Source organism: Cetorhinus maximus, chromosome 4, assembly GCF_964194155.1.
Source record: "Cetorhinus maximus chromosome 4, sCetMax3.hap1.1, whole genome shotgun sequence".
In the NCBI taxonomy this organism is placed as follows: Eukaryota; Metazoa; Chordata; class Chondrichthyes; order Lamniformes; family Cetorhinidae; genus Cetorhinus; species Cetorhinus maximus.
Window position 1 is genome coordinate 46,604,592 of NC_135882.1, and position 21,989 is coordinate 46,626,580.

General features: G+C 44.6%; 1 protein-coding gene across 5 annotated transcripts in view; it reads right to left on the reverse strand.

The window, feature by feature from the left end:
* The window catches only part of sugct (succinyl-CoA:glutarate-CoA transferase), a 596,483-nt gene that overhangs the window by 214,040 nt on the left and 360,454 nt on the right, over positions 1-21,989 (reverse strand). The window lies entirely within an intron of this gene.

Sequence of the window (21,989 nt, forward strand, 5' to 3'; positions counted from 1 at the left end):
GATTAGTTCAGGGAACTGGTCAAACAGTTTTAAATAGTAATCCAGGATTTAGAGATGGAGAGTACTGCAAAGTTTCAAGATGAAAGTAACTTGATGTATCTGTGAGGAAATGACTGCAGTTAGGAATTAATTTATGATATCAGATCTTTCCACTAATCAAAAACATGCATTGGTGCAGCTAAAGCACGCAGCTTCAGACATTCCCGGTGCATTGCTTCCCTCTGGAAGCACAGTGATGTAATTGTCTTGGGGAAACACTAAAGGTTTACATTAAACCACTGCTCTTGAGGTATATTAGTCACTGTACAGGGGACAGTTTAAGCAGATAGGCTGACATAACAAAGCAGTGATTTGCCTAGCGGCGTGTGTTGGCAGGTAAGATTCCCTGGTGTTAATGAGCACCTATGCTTTACGCTTGAGGGTACGGCAGGTTTAAGCCCTTTCCAATTGTGTGGGAGCCAAGCAGCTTCTTAATGATCTGTCAGTAGCTCAACTCAATGTTTCCAAACATTACAGGATTTCACTGTACATTTTCAATATTTTAAATTAATTATAAAGTATGGGATAGATGGAATTGGGGGCACACAATTTACGCAAGGAATTATAACATGTTACTGACTTGTATCACAAAATTCAAAGTCCCATACTCAATGCTGTTATTTTTCCAGTTTTGCTTGCTTACTTTAATTAAAAAACCTATTAAATCTTAAAGGAGAGAATTTTAAAGTACTTAAATGTTCCGGTGTAATCCAATTTATGCTTATTATTAAATAAAGTAGTAATTAAGTTATGTTTGACACTGATCAAGTGCTGCCAGCAAAGAGAATCAGACAGAGAATGAGAGCGACTGCCCTTGACATCAAGGCAGCATTTAACTGAGTGTGGCATCAAGGAGCCCTAGCAAAACTGAATCCATGAGAATCAGAGGAAATATCTCCATTGGTTGGAGTCATACTTAGCAACGCAAGATGGTTGTGGTTTTTGGAGGTCAATCATCTCAGTTCCAGGACATCACTGCAGGAGTTCCTCAGGGTAGTGTCCTAGGCCCAACCATTTTCAGCTGCTTCATCAATGACCCTCCTTCCATCATAAGGTCAGAAGTGGGGATGTTCGCTGATGATTACACAATGTTCAGCATCATTCGCGAATCCTCCAATACCAAAGCAGTCCATGACCAAATGCAGCAAGACCTGGACAATATCCAGGCTTCGGCTGACAAGTGGCAAGTAACATTCGTGCCACACAATTGCCAGGCAATGACCATCTCCAACAAGAGAGAATCTAACCATCTTGGCATTCAATGGCATCATCATTGGTGAATTCCCCATTATCAACACCTTGGGGGTTAACATTGACCAGAAACTGAACTAGGCTAGCTGTATAAATACTATGGCTAAAAGAGCAGATCAAAGGCTAGGAATCCTGTGGCAAGTAACTCACCTCCTGACTCCCCAAAGCTTGTCCACCATCTCCAAGGTACAACTCAGTAGTGTGATGGAATACTTTCTACTTGCCTAGATGAGTGCAGCTCCAACAAAACTTAAGAAGCTTGACACCATCCAGGACAAAGCAGCCCACTTGATTGGTACCCCATGCATAAACATTCACTCCCTCCACCACTGACGCACAGTAGCAGCAGTGTGTACCACCCGTAAGGTGCACTGCAGGAACTCACCAAGGCTCAGTAGGCAGCATCTTCCAAACCTACGACCGCTACCATCTAGCAGGACAAGGGCAGCATACACATGGGAATACCACCATTTGGAGGTTCCCCTCCAAGCCACTCACCATCCTGACATGGAAATATATCACCGTTCCTTCACTGTCGCTGGGTCAAAATCCTGGAACTCCCCCCTGCCAACAGCACTATGGTTGTATCAACACCACATGGATTGCAATGGTTCAAGAAGGCAGCTCACCGCCACCTTCTCGCGGGCAATTAGGGATGGGCAATAAATGCTGGCCTTGCCAACGATGTCCACATCTCATGAATTAATTAAAAAAAGACACTGGACCCCAGGTTTAATTGCCCACACCTGACAAGAATGGGGCATGTGAAGTAGAGGGGTGTGCACGCAGGGGTAAAGGTTAAAATGCTTGTAGCAACCTACTCAATAATCACTGCAGCTCTGAAGTGTACCCACTATTGCTACGTAGAGAAAGGAGAATAAGTCTTAAGCAGGTATACCCTTCTCCCCTATTTTAACAGGATCTCTGGCCAGTGACTGAAGTCTTGGCCTCAGGCAGTTGAGGTCCGATGTTGTCAGTTAGACTCTGACTTTATTTTAAGTCTGAACAGTCATGTTCAGCACCTGTTGCTGGCCTTGCCAGGAGCGCTGGGCGTGAAGGAGTAGCAAGCCCAGAAGAGGTCTGAGGAGAACTAAATTTATTTCTCAAATGTTTCCTTGTGAACCAAGAGGAGCACAAGTGATCCTCCAGGATCCAAAAGAAAACCCAAGGATCCAGGATTCATTTTTCCTTCCCTCCTTCTTAACTGCTGCTGTGCATACACTTAACTTTTATGTTCTCATGTTGTGCCTGCCTGCGTGCTTTGGATGGAGGGCAGGCTTAATGCTTAAATGAAGGTCGGAAGTTAAAACCGCCTGGGCTCCACATTTAATGCTTGCCCTGCTGACCCTATGATCACTTTCATTCCCAGTTAAAATTGAGGCTCAGGAATAGTACAGCCTGCCATTAGCAGAGTCGGGGAGCTTTCCGTCCCTCAACACTTCTTGGCATAGACACATGATGACAATTCTGACTACACAAGGACATAAGAAATGGGAGCAGAAGTAGACCATATAGACCCTCAAGCCTGTTCTGCCATTCAATATGATCGTAGATGATCTGCCTCAACTCCATTTTCCTGCCTGCTCCCCATATCCCTTAATTCAATGAGAGACCAAAATTATAGAGGGTTCACAACCCTCTGGGGTGGAGAATTTCAAAGATTCATAAGTCTTTGAGTGAAGAAACTTCTCTTCATTTCAGTTCTGAATGATTGACCTCTTATCCTGAGACTTGTTCCCCCATGTTCTAGATTTCCCAGCCAGGGGAAACAACTTCTCAGTGTCTACCTTGTCAAGCCCCTTCTGAATTTTATATGCTTCGATGAGTTTCCTCCTATTTTTCTAAGCCGCAGAGAGTTAAGGTCCAATGTACTGGTGAGACCACATCGAGGGTACTAGGGGCAGGATTTTTCCCCTGTCGGAGGGGGGGGAGTTGAAGTGCAGACCATAGAACCATAGAACACTACAGCACAGAAAACAGGCCATTCGGCCCTTCTAGTCTGTGCTGAAATATTATTCCGCTAGTCCCATTGACCTGCACATAGTGCATAACCCTCCAGACCTCTCCCATCCATGTATCTATCTAATTTATTCTTAAAACTTAAGAGTGAGCCCGTATTTACCACGTCAGATGGTAGCTCGTTCCACACTCTCGCCACTCTCTGAGTGAAGAAGTTCCCTCTAATGTTCCCCCTAAACCTTTCCCCTTTCACCCTAAAGCCATGTCCTCTCGTGTTTATTTCTCCTAATCTATGTGGAAAGAGCCTACTCGCATTGACTCTGTCTATACCCCTCACAATTTTGTAAACTTCTATCAAATCTCCCCTCATTCTTCTATGCTCCAAGGAATAAAGTCCTAACCTGTTTAATCTTTCCCTGTAACTCAACTCCTTAAGACCCGGCAACATCCTAGTAAATCTTCTCTGCACTCTCTCAATCTTACTGATATCCTTCCTGTAGTTAGGCGACCAGAACTGCACACAATACTCCAAAGTTGGCCTCACCAATGTCTTATACAACCTCACCATAACATCCCAACTCCTATACTCAATACTTTGATTTATGAAGGCCAGTATGCCAAAAGCTTTCTTTACAACTTTGTCTACCTGTGACGCCACTTTCAGGGAATTATGAATCTGAACTCCCAGATCCCTTTGTTCCTCCACACTCCTCAGTGCCCTACCATTTACTATGTATGTCCTACCTTGGTTTGACCTTCCAAAATGTAACACCTCACACTTTTCCGCATTAAATTCCATCTGCCATTTTCTGGCCCATTTTTCCAGTTGGTCCAGATCTCTCTGCAAGCTTTGAAAGCCTTCCTCGCTGTCCACAACGCCTCCAATCTTAGTGTCATCAGCAAACTTGCTGATCCAATTCACCACATTATCATCCAAATCATTGATATAGACAACAAACAACAATGGTCCCAGTACAGATCCCTGAGGCACACCACTAGTCACAGACCACCGGTCTGAGAAGCAATCATCCACTACCACTCTCTGTCTTCTCCCACACAGCCAATTTCGAATCCAGTTTACAACCTCTCCATGGATACCAAGTGTCTGAACCTTCTGAACTAACCTCCCATGTGGGACCTTGTCAAAGGCCTTACTAATGTCCATGTAGACAACATCCACAGCCTTTCCTTCATCTACTTTCTTGGTAACCTCCTCGAAAAACTCTACAAGGTTCGTTAAACATGACCTACCACGCACAAAGCCATGCTGACTATCCTTAATCAGTCCTTGGCTGTCCAAATAATTATATATCCGATCTCTCAGAACACCTTCCAATAATTTACCTACTACTGACGTCAGGCTCACTGGCCTGTAATTACCTGGTTTACTTTTGGAGCCTTTTTTAAACAACGGAACAACATGAGCTACCCTCCAATCCTCCGGCGCCTCACCCGTGGCTAAGGACATTTTAAATATTTCTGCCAGGGCCCCTGCAATTTCTACACTAGTCTCCCTCAAGGTCCGAGGGAATATCATGTCAGGCCCAGGGGATTTATCTACCTTTATTCACTGTAAGACGCGCTGCTGTTTTACATAAATGGGCCAATTAAGACCCATCCAGTGTGACATCTGCATGGAAGCGCTAAGCGTTCCCTGTGCGGGCGGGGGCAATCCCTAAACCTGAGAGTGTGCTCTTTCACGCATGCACACAAAAGAGCACACTCATCTCCTGAGGCTAAGTGCTGCCTCAGGGAGATCGTCTCTACTGCACAAATTATTAAAAATAGAAAAAAAAATCCCTGACATGTCCCCTCATGTGGCACTGTCACATGAGTTGGGTCATGTCCATAACTTTTTAAAAAACTTTAATTAAATTTTTAAAAACTTACATGAAACCTCATCTCGCCCATGGATGAAGTTTCATGCTTTTTCTAATGCACGCCAGGGCTCCCGGCCTTTAATTACTTAAACGACTCTGTCAATGGCCTCAATTGGGAGTTCCGCCCGACGTCACTGTGGGTTATTTTACGCGTCGGCGAGCGGGCCCCGCCCCCTGCTCGCCGATGGGAAAATCCTGCCCTAGGTACAGTTTGGTCTCCTTACTTCAGCAAGAAATACTTGCATCGGAAGAACTTCAAAGAAGGTTCACTAGGTTGATATCTGGGATGACGGGGTTGTCTCATGAGGAAACGTTGAGCAGGTTGGGCCTATACTCATTGGAGCTTAGAAGAGTGAGAGGTGATCTTATTGAAAAATATCAAACTCTGATGGGGCTTGAAAGGGCATATGCTGAGAGGGTGTTTCCCCTCCTTGGGGAGTATAGAACGAGGGGGCGCAGTTTAAAAATGAGGGGTCTCCCATTTAAGACTGAGATGAGGAGGAATTCCTTCTCTCAAGGGGACATTCATCTTTGGAATTGTCTTCCACAGAGAGCAGTAGAGGCTGGGTTATTGAATATATTCAAAGCTGAATTAGATTTTTAATCAACAACGGAGTCAAGGGTTATGGGAGTGGTTGGGGGGCAGGCAGGAAAAGTGGAATTAAGGCCACAATAAGATAAGCCATAATCTTATTGAATAGTTGAACAGGCTCAATGGGCCTAATCCTATTCCTTATGATCTTAATTTATCTCTCATCCTAGGACATACCTCACATCCCAGGAACCAAGCTAGTGAACCTTTGCTCTACGACCTCCAAGATATGTATATCCTTTCTTAGATATGGTGACCAAAACTGTGTACAGCACTCCAGGTGTGGCCTCACCAAAGCCCTGTACAACTGTAGCAAGACTTCCTTATTCCAAACTGCAATCCCCTTGCAGTAAAGGCCAACATTCCATTTGCCTTCCTAATTGCATTCTGTAACTGCATGCTAACTTTGTGTTCCTTGTACAAATGTACCCAAGTCTCTCTGCACATTAACATTTAAAAGTTTCTTGACTTATAAAAAATATTCCACTTTTCTCTTCTTACCAAAGTAAATAACATCACACTTACCCACCTTATTGCCCACTGACTTAACCTGTCTATATCCCTTTGCAGCCTCTTTGCATCCTCCTCTAAGTTTACATTCTCATCTAACTTTGTAACACCAGCAAACTTGGGTGTCTTACTCGGTCTCTTCATCTAAGTTAGAATATAGATTGTAATATCTGAGTTCTCCAGCAATGATCATTGCAGCGCTCCATGAGCTAACTTGAAAATGTCCTATTTATCCCTACTCTGTGCTTCATGTCCATTAACCAATCCTCCGTCCATACTAATATATTGCCCCCAAATCCATAAGCCCTTATCTTGTGTACTAACTTTTAGTTAGCCATGCCTTCACAAGGGCAGTAGTAGAGAGAACCATAGGTCTTCTCAAGATGTGCTTCCGATGCCTAGACCATTCAGGAGGCGCATTCCAATACCCTCCAGATCGTGTGTCACTGATAGTGGTTGCATGCTGCACTCTGCACAATCTGGCACTGGAAAGGGGGGACACAGTGGAAGAAGAAGATCTTGACGCAGGTGCACAGGTAACAGTCGATGTGTCCAGTAGTGAGTCCGAGGACAAGCACAGTCAGGATAACGCTGAGGGCATAGGCGCTGACCTGGGCAACCTTCAGGGAGGCAGGGACACTCGGGATGCTTTGATCTAATGCTCCTTCAGCTAGCCTACCAAATAAGAGCCACCACCACATGCCAGGGCTTCAGGCTCCATACTCGATCCCTGACAGGACCAGTTCCTTGGTCAACAACATAAACTTTATTGAAATGGCAGTTAGTGTAAGGAGAAACACGTCCATCATAATGTCATGGCTTACCCTGCACCTGCAGAACAAATGAAGTATCCAGAGGTCAGCAGCACAAAAACATATTTAATTAACTGGTGCCTGGCAAACATTCTACAAATTAACATCGACAGGTGTTTTACATCACACAATAAACACTGAACGGAAAAATGGGGGAAACAAATATCACCCGTGATCAGGCGATGTTGTGATTAAGGTGCTTTAAGTTTTCGCTTGTGGGTGCTATGTCAAGGTGCTCCTCCCTCGCTGGCAACGGCATTGGAGACAGCCTGCTCACTCTATCCTGTTGGCCTAGATGACTTTGATGGGCGTCTTCTGGCTCGTGGAGCCTGTGCTGACCCTGCCTGGGAGGGAGCGGCCAGTGCCATGACTGGCACCTTCCCAGTCGCTGCAGCCTCATTGGATGCCAAGGTCACTGGCAGAGGGACGGAGGAACTGCTGCCCTCATCCGGAGCACCCTCTGAGAGGAGCCCGCAGAGACAACAGGCAGCTCGTGTGCCAATGTGAGGTCGCTTTGGACCTCCCTGCTCACCATTGATGGACAGGCACCTAGCTGGGCTACTGGGTGCCCAATCCATCTCCCTCACTGACACTGACCACCTGAGGTCATAGCCGGTGTGAGGGCTTGCAGGCCCGAGCGCATCCCAAGGAACCCCTGATTCAGTTCCTGGAGGAACCTCTTCATGAGAGTCACTGCTCTCTCCATGGAGAAGGCATTGCGCTCGGCCATGAGGGTCAACGCATTGCTCACGCTCCGCAAGGACTCCTCCACAATGGAGACTGTGGCATGTATTCCCTCATGTATCTCCGCCAGATCCTCCCGCACACCCTGCTGGAAGTCTAGCATCTGCTGCCTCATGGACGACTCCAGAGGCACATCATCAGCCGTCGACTGAGCTTTGTCCTGGTCCCCAGCTGTTCTCCGACCACCTGCACCTCAAGTGAGTGTGAAGTGCCCTCACCAATGTGCATTGGAGATAGTTGTTGTCGATCTAATGTCCACCGAGGTGCTGGTATCTGCACTGGTGCCTGCTTGAGAGAGCAGGTGTGACGCAGGTGCGTTCTGATCAGTTTGGTCCTCAGGGGTCAGGGGTGGGCCTTCAGGCTGCTTATCCCGAAGGGCTGGTGTTGAGCCTAAAAGGAAGAACAAGGACATGTTATGTTCTTATGTTCTTATGTCATTAGTTGAAGTCGTCACACTGTTACTGTGTATGCCTGGCAGCCTCATGAGACAGAGATGTGCATCAGGGTGCCCTCGTCTTTCCATTATCAGTGGGGATTCCAGGTTCGAGCCTTACATCAACATAGAGACTACAGTGCAATGTGTGCAATTACTGACATCCTCATCTCAGTGCACTGCACTCTTACCTACCTGTGGCACCCCAATTTCACTGTGGCCGCTTGACCTAGGCGCATGGTGCCTCTCCAGCTCCAGGGCCTCCTGCTCATAACGAGTGAGGATTAGTAAGTGTGGCGGTCCCCCACCAGTAGGGGACCTCTCTGCATTGTTATGGGATATTTTCTCCTGAAGGACAGAGGAGCATTGATTAGTCCACTCTGTACCTACAATGCCGTTGCAGTCTGGCCAACCCCACCTGAGGAATACCTCACAGGGCTCAGCCGATTCGTGACTCTGGAGCCTCAAGGCACTCAGTCCAAGCGGCAAGGGCTCACCCTGTTGGCCATATCCTGCCTCATTGACATTTGCCACTCACACTTGAACACCTCTGAGGTCCGCGGGGGGATGGGCAGCTCTAAACTACTCTGCAAGGTGACCCATGCCAACATGGTACTCACCCTTTCCGATCGCAGGAGATCGTTGAAGCGCTTCCGGCACTGCACCCATGTGCGACTCACCACATCGTGGCTGCTGACCCTGGATGCCACCTCCTCCCAGGCCTTTTTGGTGAGGTGGTGGGGCCTCCTCCTCCCGTCCCTGGGGACAAGGGTTTCTCTCCGCACTGCCGCCTCCTCCAGGAGGGCAACCAGGCACTCATTGGAGAACGCGGGGCCAAATGCCCCGCCGACCTACCCTCCCGCCTGCTGTGTCCACCCACAATGCTCTCCATCACGACTTCCGTGTTCTTCGGTGGCAGCCTTCCAAGGGCTGCCGAGGCCACATCTGAATCGGCCGCTGGGTCGCCATTAGACCCAGCGGACATTGAGCACCCGCCCCATCGCACTCATTCCGCAACCGCGTCTTACGCTGGGCGGCCTTAATTGGTCCGCCTGCATAAAGTCATGGTGCACTGCCGATCGCGAGCCGCAGTCGGCTTCCCACCCACCCCGCCCATCCCCGCTGATCCCACACGCCAATGGCAAAATTCTGCCCATAGTGACTGAACACTTGAACTAATATAAACTGATCAGGGAGAGGTAGCATCGACTTCTAAAGAGTAAATCATATCTAGGAAAACTAGCTGAATTTTTTAAAGGAAGTAGCTAATGTGGTAGATAAGAGAGTATTTGTAGATGATAATTACATGGACTTCCGGGGGACATTTAATAGGGCTCTAGATAAAAAAAATTCTTAAGAAAAATGAGAGCACATGAAATTAGAGGCAATCTATTGCCATGCACAGGGAAATGATAAGGACGTGGGAGACAAAGAGTAGTGATGTTGGGTATGTACTCAAATTGGCAGAATATAAGAACATAAGAAAGAGGAGGACTGGGCCATTTGGTCTATTGAGCCTTCTACGCAATCCAATATGATCATGGCTGATTTCTTACCTCAACTTCACCTTTATGTATTATCTCCAAATCCCTTAATTCCCTTGGCATCCTTCGAATATGACTAGTGGTGTCCCCAGGGATCAGTGCTGTAACTTTAGCCTTTCACTATATTTATCAATGACTTAGATGAAGGAATAGAAAGCCATTTATCCACATTTTCTAACGCCACCACATTAGGTAGTGTACTAAATAGTTGAGATGGGAGCAGAAAGTTGCAATGGGACATCGATAGGGTAAGTGAGTGGGCAAAACCACCAGAAGGAGTTCATTGTGGGGAAATGTGAGGCCACCCACTTTAGACCTACGGAAGATATTTTAGATAATTATTTAAATGGTGAGAAGCTACGGAACAAAGAGATTTAAGAGTCCAAGAACAGAAATCACTAAAATCGAGTAAACAGGTACAAAAAAATAATTTTAAAAGGCTAAAGGAATCTTGACTTTTATCCCAAGAGAACTGAAATACAAAGAATTGGACATTATTTTAGTTATATAAAACCCTGGTTAGACTCCATTGAGTGTACTGCGTTTAGTCCAGGACACTGCACCTAAGAAAGGATATATTGATCTTGGGAGGGGCTGCAGCACAGATTCGCCAGAGCGATATTCGGCTAATAGGATTAAATTATGAAGAGGTGATCGAATTGAGGTGTTTAACATTATTAAAGAAGTGATAAGTTAGAGACAGTCAAACTATTTCCCCTGGTAGTCAGTCCAGAATGAGGTGCATAGCCTTAATATTAGAGCTGGGCTGTTCGGGGATGATGTCGGCAAGCATTTTTTACTCAAAGGCAGCATTTTCCCCCCATCCGGGGGTTGTGTGGGAGTAGGCGCAGGCGAGCGGGTTCCTGATTGGCGCCCCCAATTGGGGGCGCGCCACCATTTTACGTGGGCGGGCCAGTTAAGGCCCGCCCAGTGTGACATTCACTCGGAAGCGCTGAGTGCTCCCTGTGCAGGCGGGGGTGGGGAGGGGGGCGCGGAAATTCCCTGAGTCAGGAATGCGCAAAGTGCTGCCTCAGGGAGGTCAGCTGAAGTTAGAAAAATTTTTTAAAGGTTAGAAAAAATTTTCCTGACATGCCCCCTCTTGTGACACTGTCATTACTTTTATTTATAAACATTTCAAAAATTTTAAATCCCTCATGAAACCTCATCCCGCCCATTGGAAGGCCACCTGGGCTCATCTGCCTGCCAACCTTAAGGTTGGACGGGTAAGTCCATTAATCATTTCAATTACTTTTTTAATGGCCTTAATAGGCCGTTGACAGGTCGGTGGGCGCACAGCCCGACGTCACCCCGTGTCATTTTATGCGCCGGTGAGCGGACTCTGCCCCCGTTTGCCGACCGGAGAAAGTTGCCCAAAATGTTAGTAGACTAAGGAACTGTCCCCCCAAAAATCTGTTGAGTTTCGGCCAGTGGAAAGTTTTAAAACTTGAGATTGATAAATTTTTGTTAGTCAAAGGTTTTAAGGGTTATGGAACCAAGAGGGGTAGATGTTGTTAAGATACTGATTAGCCATGATCTAATTGTATGGAGAAACAAGCTTGAGGGGCTGAATGGACCACTAAAATGCTGAATGCAGTATTTTGAAGAGCAGGGTTTTCTCCCTGGTGCCTTTGACAATCTTTATGCCTCAAACAGCATCACTAATAAACCATTTAAGCTAATTTGGCAGGGGGAGGCTCACTAGGCCCAGTAGAGAGATGAAAGGCAATATACATAGAAAGCTAGGAGGAACGTGCAGCAACATTAAAAATAGTTCAGAAAGAGCAAGAATTATATGGAGGAGAAAGCAAAGCTGACTAGGAAGTTCTGTATGTTCATGCGAGGGATGCCACAAATAAGTTTGATAAGTTACAGGCAAAGTTACCATATGGAGTTATTATATAATGCCTATAATGGAGACCTGGTTTAAACATGGGCAGAAATGGGAAATAAACATTCCTGGCCAGAATGTGTTCAGGAGGGATAGGGATGGAAAAAAAGGTAGTGTGGGGGATGGGGGTTGGGTGACAGTATTGATCAAGGGTAATGTAATGGATCTACATAAGGATGATATGTAGAGAGTTCAAAGATCGAATCTGTTTGGTTAGAGTTAAGGAACTGTTACATTGCTGGGTGTTTACTATTGAATACCCAATAGTGAAAAAGTGATAGCGGGGCAAATCTGTAGGCAAAATTAAGAGAAATGGAAAAATAATATAACAGTCGTAGTTGAGGTCTTCAATTACCCTTATATAGGCTGATGTAAAAACACAATAAAGGGCAAGGAGAGTGTCTATATGTACAACGGAACTTTCTTAATCAGTGGGAAGGATCTTCCGGTCGGCGAGCAGGGGCGGCGCCCACTCACCAACGCGCAAAATGACACGGGATGACGTTGGGTGGAACTCCCGACGTCACCCCACGCCATTTCCATTTTCAGGTCGGCGAGGGTGCAGCCAAATCAGCTGTGCGCCCGCCGACCTGTCAACGGCCTATTGAAACCATTGAAAAAGTAATTAACATCATTAATGAATCTGCCTGTCCAACCTTAAAGTTGGTGGGCAGGCCGGGAGCCCTGGCGGGCTTCAGAAAAATAACCACGGGCGGGATGAAGTTTCATGAGGGTGTTTAAATATTTAATAAAGGTTTCAATAAAAGTTATGGACATGTCCCAACTCATGTGACAGTGTCACATCAGGGGACAAGTCAGGGAAATCTTTTTATTATTTGTTTAACAATTTTTAATTTGGAGCCGATCTCCCTGAGGCAGCACTTAGCCTCAGGGAGATCAGTGCGCTCTTTCGCACATATGTGTAAAAGGGCGCAGTCTTGGCTGAGGGAATTCCCCGCCAGCCACACAGGGAATGCTTCCTGACGGACGTCACGCTGGGCGGGCCTTAATTGGCTCGCCCACGTAAATTGGCAGTGCACCCCCGATCAGGGGCGCTGATCGGAGGCGTGCCTGCCTGCTCCCGCTCCCGTACTTCCCCCACAATGGAGGGAAAATTTTTCCCAGTATGTTTTTAGTTCAGCAAAGGAGGAAGCAGTATTGGGTTTAGTTCTGGGGAGTGCACTATGGCAAGTTGAGTGTTTCAGTGGGAGAAAATCTACGTAATAGTGATCATAATATAATTACGTTTAAAGCAGTTACTGAAAGGCTCAAAGAAAAATCAAAGGCAAAAATACTCTACTGTAAAAGAGCTAGTTTCAGTGTTTTGCAAAGGGATCTAGTACAGCTGGAGTGGAAATTGAGATTGGACAATAAGATTGGCCAGGAAAACAGTACAAGAGCAACGGCAAACTTTCAACGCTGAGGTAGTTTGGTATAAACCAAGCACATTGCTCTATGGAGGGAAGGTGGGCAATCGCACTAGGTCATAATGCTCATTTGGAGAGCTGGTGCAGACACAGAGGGCCGAATGGCCTCCTTCTGTGCCGTTAAAATTCTGTGATTCTGTGAGCAGCATTGTTTAAGTGTTGAGGTGCATTAGAGTACTTTTCCCATTGGGGAAAGTGCTCTTATACATTCAAAACTGAAGAAAATATTGCTTGGGGTCGCTGGTATAATAATCAGAAGTGATTTAAAGGTCCAGAGTCCTTTTAAAATAAAAAAAACCTTCAGAGCTTTCACTTAGAGAAAAAAAACAGCCCTCACCTGTTCTTGGACTGCTTTGATTGATAGGACATTTAGTGTAGCTTAGGATGAAAAGGCCATCTGGCTTTTCAGTTTCAATAGACTCCATTGTTCACATTGACAAGGGTTATTAACACAGCTGAGCCCATTATGAATACTTTGCTGAGTTTCAAAAGCTGCTGAATAACTTATCTTAGCAGATAGGCTGTGTTCACAACTTGATTAACAATTTTAAGGGGTTATGAAAGATTATCTGTCTTTTATTTGGCAAGTGAAATAGGTGTTTGTGTTTTTACAACAGATTGATCACTTGAGGGGATTTAATTTTTTGACTTGATTTTATAAATGAGAGTTAAATGTTTGAGTGAGAGCTCTTATTAGATTATTAGAAGTTTAATTTTTTAAATTTCCATTTCAACGCCATGGCTTCTGAGGTCTGTCCATACTGAGTGAATGGTTATGGAGGATACATGTGGGAATGGAGGGGGCATGGGGGTATGAAAAGGCCTGTGGGGTATGAGCAGATATGGGGGCAGGGAGGGGGCATGGGGTGGGTGGGAGGTGAGGGGGGAAGGGTGAGAGTTTTAGGGTCTGACATTCATCTTTAAAACTGGCCAATGTCCCAGTAAACAAAGGCAGGCGTTCTAGCCTGCTGGCTGCGTCATCTGCCTCCCCTCCATCGCCACCCTTGGGCCTGCCTCCAGGCCCAACTCCCTCCCGCTCCCGCCGCCCCAGGACAAAAATATAGCGGAGGGGACCTTTTTAAAGGATGCTGGTATGCTGGGTCGGGGGTTTCCTGGCTTGACCTTCCTGTTCTTCCACGAAATTGGAATCCATGGAGGTAAAAGGGTAGTTAAAGGAATGGTGGGGCCAATTCGACACAAAAAGGAATTCATGTCAAGGAAGAGGGCATAACTGACTTATTGAATAAGTTCTTTGCATTGGTCTTCACAAAAGAAAAGGATGAAGTTAATATTGCAGTAAAGGTGGGCGGGGGGTGTGAGTAGAGATATTGAATAGGATAAAATAGATAGAAAAGAGATGCTAAATAGGTTGCCTTCACTCAAAGTTAACCAGTTGTCTGGTTCAGATGGGATTCACCCTAGGTTGCTGAGGGCAGCTAGGGCAGAGATACAATTTCTCACCAGAACCTTTCAATCTTCACTGGATATGGCAGTACGGGGAGAAGACTAGAGGAGTGCATATGGTACATTCCTATTCAGAAAAGGGGAGAGAATAAACCTGGTAGTTACAAGTCAATCAGTCCAATGCCAGTAGAGGGTAACTGTTAGAGACCATTGTCAAGGACAAAATTAACTCTCACTTGGAGAAAGTTGGGCTAATAAGGGACAGCCTGCATGGATTTGTTGGGGCAAATCATGTCTGACTAGCCTAATTGAGTTATTTGATGAAGTAACAGAGAGGGTTGATGAAGTTAGCCCATTTATGCAACAATTACTGCACCAGCAAAAGGCATTTAACAAAGTACTACATTACACTTTCTCAGAACATAAAAACATATGGTATTAATTTGGGTACATAATTGGCTAAGGGATAGGAAACAGAGTAGGGGTGAATGTATATTTTTCTGACTGGAGAGAAGTATGCAATGGGGTCCCACAGGGATTGGTATTAGAACCATTGCTTTTGTTGTTATATGTAACTGACCTGGACTTGGCCACAGGAGGTATAATTTTGTAATTTACAAATTTTACAAAACTTGGCAGCATAGCAAATAGTGAGTAGGGTAGTAGCAGACTTCACGAGGACAGAGACAGACAGACAGGTGAAATGGGCAGACACACAGTAGATGCAATTTAATGTGGGTAAATGTGAAATGATTAACCTCGAGAAGAACAACATGATCAGGCAGTATAATCTAAATGATACTATTTTGAGGAGTGCAGGAGCAGGGAGATTTGGAAATGCATATTCTTTGAAGGTGGCAATGAATGCATATGAGATAATTGGCTTTGTAAATAAGGGCATTAAATACAAAAACTAGAAAGTCATGCTAATTGTTAACATATCACTGGTTAAGCATCAGCTGGAGTACTGCATACAATTCTGGACACCATACTTTAAGAAGGTTGTCAAGGCCTTGGAGAGATTGCAGAAGATGCTAAACAGGATAATACCAGGGATGAAGGACTTGACTGGAGAAGCTAGGATTGTTCTCCTTAGAACAGAGAAGGTTAAGGGAAGACATAATAGCAGCATTCAAAGTTACAAGGAGTTTTGATAGAGCAAGTTAGGTTAAACTGTTTCCTTATGTACTATCTGCAAAGTTGGTGGAAGCAGATTCCATAGGAGCCTTCAAAAGGAAATTCGACATTTACTTGAAGCGGACTAATCTGCAGACTTATGAGGATAAAGCTGGTTTGTGGCACAAAATGGACAGCTCTTTAAAAAAGCTGGTCTTCTTCAGTGCTGTACGTTTCTATCACATCGTTAAATGTAGAACCTTATGTGTGCCAAATGGCTGTTATGTTTCCTACATTACAAGAATGACTCTCTTCAAGAAGTACTTCCTTGGCTGTAAAATGCTTTAGGATGTCCTGAGGCTGTGAAAAGTGCTACATAAATGCAAACTCTTTCATTGCCTTACAAATGCCCAGGTGAGTGATGCCAATATTACCTTGGTGGTATAGACACATTCAAGGATCAACATTTCTGACTTTGTTAAATTTATAAAGGTATAATTTGGTAGAAAATGCTGACAGACTATCCACTCATGTTCATCAATACTCCTTGTCCCTCTACTAGTGAATCAGAGATAGATCTGGAATGAGATGCAACTTAAAAATTACACTATTAGCCAGAGTAAAAAAATTGTTTCCTGTCACAGTGACCCACTAATCCATCAGCTGCAAAAAGGGCAGCTACTGCAGCTTGCAAGAAATTCCTTCCCTCATATCCAGATGTGACACGGTGCAACTTATAGGATCGGTGTTGCAGAGAAAAGCAGTAAATGGTGGATTTGATCATTTGCATTCAAAGAATAATGGCACCAATGCAGAAGTGTAAAATGGTATGATTTTTCTGAATGTGGATTTATTCCCTGCTGTAGACAAATAACAGCCATAATCAGATGAAATAAACAGCAAAATGTTTTTGTTCTTTCATTTTGAATGCAGCCATTGACTGATACAGTAATAAAGCTGGACCTAATTTGGATGAGAAGGATGTATTGTAGTTCTGTAAAAAACTGGGAATGATTTTCATCTCTTTATTGTTGCTTTTCAGTACAAACAGCCGCAGCAGTGAGCTGAAAGTCAAGCTGTAAGCTGAAAAAACAATTGCCTAATTACCACTGAATGCTCGTCCTTTGTGATTTTTAGACTTCCTTGATTTAAACAACCAATGCACCGCCCTGTAAACTAACTAAATAGTAGCCTGAATTTTGCTGTCAGTAATGAAGCAAGGACGCTTACTGCTGACCTCTAAGAAAGCTACCCATAAAGATATACAATCTTAATCAGCTAAAATTTCATGTTGTGTTTCTTCAATTAACACGGGTAAAACTTTTACCTTGCCTGACCCTCTCGAGCGTAAAATGACGCATGTTGACACTGGATGAGTGTCCCAATGTCAATGCGCAGTCACGCAATATTTCAGTCGGCGGGCGCGTGCGGAGTCAGCAGCATGCCCGCCGACAATTAAAAGGCCTATTAAGGCCATTAAAGGATCAATTAATTTAAATTTTTCGCTGCCCGTCCAACAATACGGTTAGTGGGCAGGCGAAAAAGCCAAGCGGCGTGTGCACCTTTTTGGAAACTTCATCCACGGGCGGGATGAGGTTTCCAACATCAAATAAAAATGAAATAATTTTTTTCAGATTTCACTTATAACATGTCCCTACTCATGTGATGGAGTCACATGAGGGGGCAGTTTTATAACATTTTTCTAATCTTTATATTTTTTAAAGCTCTTCATCTCCCTGAGGCAGCACATGTGAAGTTTGCGCTTGCCCCGCTCACACTACGCCTCCCCCCCTCCCTCCCCACACAGGCAGCTTTGTGCACTGCCACTCACTTTTCATGCTGGGCGGGCCTTAATTTGCCCACCAGTGTGAAATTGCCTTTCGGCCTCGATCATGGGTGGCAGGTGGCTTCCCGACTGCCCCCGTCAAGTCCGCCCAACAAGGGCTAAATTCTGCCCCACAATTCCTCTCAGGAAGCCCATTGCTGAGAGAACTTTCAACTGCAGTATCCATGGCCATGATACTCATATATTCACATGTCTCTGAACTGGTCATTGGTAAAATTGACTCCATTATTAGTCAGAAACTTCAGTGGTGTCCCAAGTTCGACCCCTATCCGTTCTCCATGATTTTATATTTAATAACCCTTTTGTCCTTCTAATGTATTAATACGGAAAGATCAAATATAATCATCAGGTCCATAAAATGTAGAATGAAAATATTTTTGTCTTTGTCTCATACCTGAAGATCCATGGCAACTATCTCGTTAATGTCACATGCCAATGGAAGGTTTAATGGTGTAGCAGTGCCCTCCAATACATTTTACAGCTTTAACACTTCTCACTAATCTTTTTACACCTTTGGTCTGTCCGCAAGCATGACACAGACCTCCCTGTCGCTTGCCATTTCAACACTCCACCCTGCTCTCATGCCCACATGTCCGTCCTTGGCCTGCTGCATTGTTCCAGTGAAGCTCAACGCAAACTGGAGGAACAGCACCTCATCCTCCGACTAGGCACATTACAGCCTTCTGGACTTAATATTGAGTTCAACAATTTTAGATCATGAACTCTCTCCTCCATTCCCACCCCCTTTCCGACCCCCATTTTTTCCAATAATTTATATAGATTTTTCTTTTCCCACCTATTTCCATTATTTTTAAATGTATTTCCATCCATTGTTTTATCTCTACCTTTTAGCCTATTTTGATCCCTTCCCCCCCACCCCACCCCCTCTAGGGCTATCTGTACCTTGCTCGTCCTGCTTTCTACCCTTAATGTTACCTATTAGCACATTCCTTAGACAATATCATCACCTTCAACACCTCTTTGTCCTTTTGTCTATGACATCTTTTGGCAATCTCCACCTATCACTGGCCCTCTATCCAGCTCTACCTGTCCCACCCCTCCTTCAACCAGCTTATATTTCACCTCTTTTCTATTTTTCCTTAGTTCTGTTGAAGAGTCATACGGACTCGAAATGTTAACTGTGTTCCTCTCCGTAGATGCTGTCAGACCTGCTGAGTTTTTCCAGGTATTTTTGTTTTTGTTTTGGATTTCCAGCATCCACAGTTTTTTGCTTTTAATCTTTTTGAGTAGCCTTTTATATCTTCATCAATTACACCTGCACCTTTTAGCTAGATCTTTAACCTTTGACAAAGAGGGTGAGCAAATTGTCTACGTAACTTCAAAGCAATTTGCTTTCTTTCTCTCTGATTCTTATCACCTGTTGCCATCAATACTTGCTTAAGATTTTGATAAGAAATATCAGGTTTTGTTAAGGGGATGGGTAAACACAGATCAACTGACTTTCCAAAAATAATTGCCTTATCATGCTTCATGTCAAGTTTCATTTGTAGTCTTTCATGGAAGGTTGACTCAACAACATAGATATCCCACTACTAAAGACTACACCAGTACTTATAAATTGGCCTACTCTAGCTATCTTACATGGAATTACTCAATCCTCACTACTTAATGAATCAAGGTAGCATTTTAACCAATCTGTGCCACATACTGTTGAAGTACAAGCACTATCTATTACTACAGAGTAAAAGGAGTCTACGATGAGCACATTCATCAAAGGACTGAAACTCCTCCTAACCAGTATAATTTGTTTGAATTTATCATTACCTTCATGCCCTCCCTTTGAAATATGTCATTTCAAGGACCCTGCCTCTCTGTTCTGGGCAGTTCACCACATAATGATACTGCGAATCACACCTGAAGCTAGCTGTTCCTGTGACATTAGCTGTAGATACAACAATCGTAACTACCTTCAAGAAGGGAAAGAAATTGTATTGTGGAAAGTAGCAAGGTATTTCCCTCTTGTCCATTGCAGGGAAAACCCTAACACGCATTCTCCTGAATTGCCTACTTACTGTGAGTAAGATAATCCTCCCAGAGGCACACTGAGGCTTTAGACCTTCCAGAGGAACCTCTGACATGGTCTTTGTTGCCAGACAAATCCAAGAAAAATGTCAAGGACACCAGGAACTCTTCATTGCATTAATTGATCTGACCAAAGGATTTAACTCAGTAAATCACAAGGCTTTATGGATTGTGCTCCAACAATTTGGATGTCCAAGAAACTTCATCACATCCTGCAATGGTTTCCTGACGATATGACTGCAACTGTCTTCAGTGGGGGATCTGAAACTGATGCCTTCAAAATCTGGACCAGTGTCAAGCAAGGCTGTGTGATAGTTCCATATTATTTATAATATACTTGTCAGTGGCTATTCACCTCATCAAAGAACAACTGCCCTCTGGTGTCAGTATTAAATACCACCTGGATGGAAACTCTTTAACCTCAGTTGCTTCTGTGCCAAAACTAAACTGGTCATAGAGTCATAGAGATCAACAGCACAGAAAAAGGCCCGTCGGCCCATCGAGTCTACGCCGGTCAAAGAAGTACTTAACTATTCTAATCCCATTTTTCAGCACTAGGCCCATAGATTTGTATGCCATGGCATCGCAAGTGCACATCCAAATATTTCTTAAACGTTATGAGGGTTTCTGCCTCTACTACCCTTTCAGGCAGTGAGTTCCAGATTCCCACCATCCTCTGGGTTAAAAAATTCTTCCTCACATCCCCTCTAAACCTCCTGCCCCTTACCTTAAATTTATGCCTCCTGGTTATTGATCCCTCCACCCAGGGGAAAAGTTCCTTCCTGTCCACCCTATCTATGCCCCTCATAATTTTATACACCTCAATCATGTCCCCCCTCAATCTCCTCAGCTCCAGGGAAAATAGCCCCAGTCTATCCAATCTCTCCTCATAACTAAAACTCTCCAGCCCAGGCAACATCCTAGTAAATCTCCTCTGCACTCTCTCTAGTGCAATCACATCCTTCCTATAATGCGTTACAGACATGATCTACAATTCGCAGATGACTGCAGTGTCATTGCCCATCCTACACCAGATTTGCAAGTCACTCTCAATCACTTCAATTCTACATTCAAGAAACTCGGCCTGTCCTTGAATGTTGCCGAAACAAAACTCATATCGGCCTTCGCTTGGTCAGCCAAATATTCCACCTCTCATACATATTGAAGGAGAGACTCTGGAATATGTTGAGCACTTCCCATACCTTGACAAACACCTCTCTCAAAAGGCCACCATGGGCACTGTTCTGGGGAGGACAAAGAAAACACTTCTTAGACACTCTGAAGCTCTTCTTGAAGTGTGGAAGCATTGACATTAATAACTGAGAGATGCTTCCTGCACTCCAGATGCCAATATGTGTGGGACATCTTGCCCCATATGCTCAAAGATCTGTGGGCTGAGAATTAGCCAGCTCAGGCACATGAAAACCCACGACAGAAACGCATGACCCTGAATAGATGGTGCCCTCGAATCAAGGGACAGCCATCACTGCCACTGACATATCAATTCTCTTTGTCATGTGTCATTTGGAAGACCCTGCCTTTCTGCTGTGGGCAGTTCTCTGCATAATGATACTATGATCAAACCTGAAGCACCTGTTCCTTGGACATTCCTGAGATTCATTCACATATTATTGCTGTTCCAATTTTGTCTTCTGCTATAATAGCCCAATCTGCTAAAGTTGCTTTCATTCTCATCCTGCCTGTCTTTAATCTTTCCATTGTAAAGATACTCGCACCCAGTATCTGGGCTATTTTGAAATCTTGGCAATCATTAAATCTTCTATTCTTTGTGTCACTATGGAAGGTCTCATTTGTCCATGAAAATAAAAGAAAATGACTTTTTCCCCAGGAAATTTATTTTAAGGCAACAGATGCCTGATCCACCAAGGTCTCCTTCTCTAAGAACCAAACACCATTAGAACCAGTTGCCAATCCATATAAGATACCTTAGCATAATCCAGTAATTTAAACACTACTGCTGATCTGAAGATTATCACAGGTTGTTTAAAACCAACAAACACCAACAGCCTACATATCCTGGCAGGTATCGCTCCCCCTGATATAAGAAGAATGGTAGCCAGCAAGAAAGAGCGACTCCGTCAAACATCAGATGAGAGGCACCCTCTACATGGTCATATACCTACACCCAGCCACCTAAAGTCAAGGAAGAGCTTCATGAACAGTGTTGTTCCATTACAATCAACCCCATCTGAAGCCCGCAGCGCCTTGTGGAAAGACCGGCTCGCCAGTCTCGAACAACCCCCAGCGATGGAAATTCTACCCGATGAAAGCCTACCCCCAAGAGCTAATTGCAACTGGGCAACCTGGAAGTGCCTTAACAGACTTAGGACTGGTGTAGGTCGTTCAAAGGTGCCACTAAGCAAATGGGGATATACAACCAGCCCGACAACTTGTGAATGTGGAACTGAGCCACAGACTATGCAACATCTCCTGCAATGCCTATCGCTAGAGAAACCCTGCACTGTTGCAGATCTTGCCGA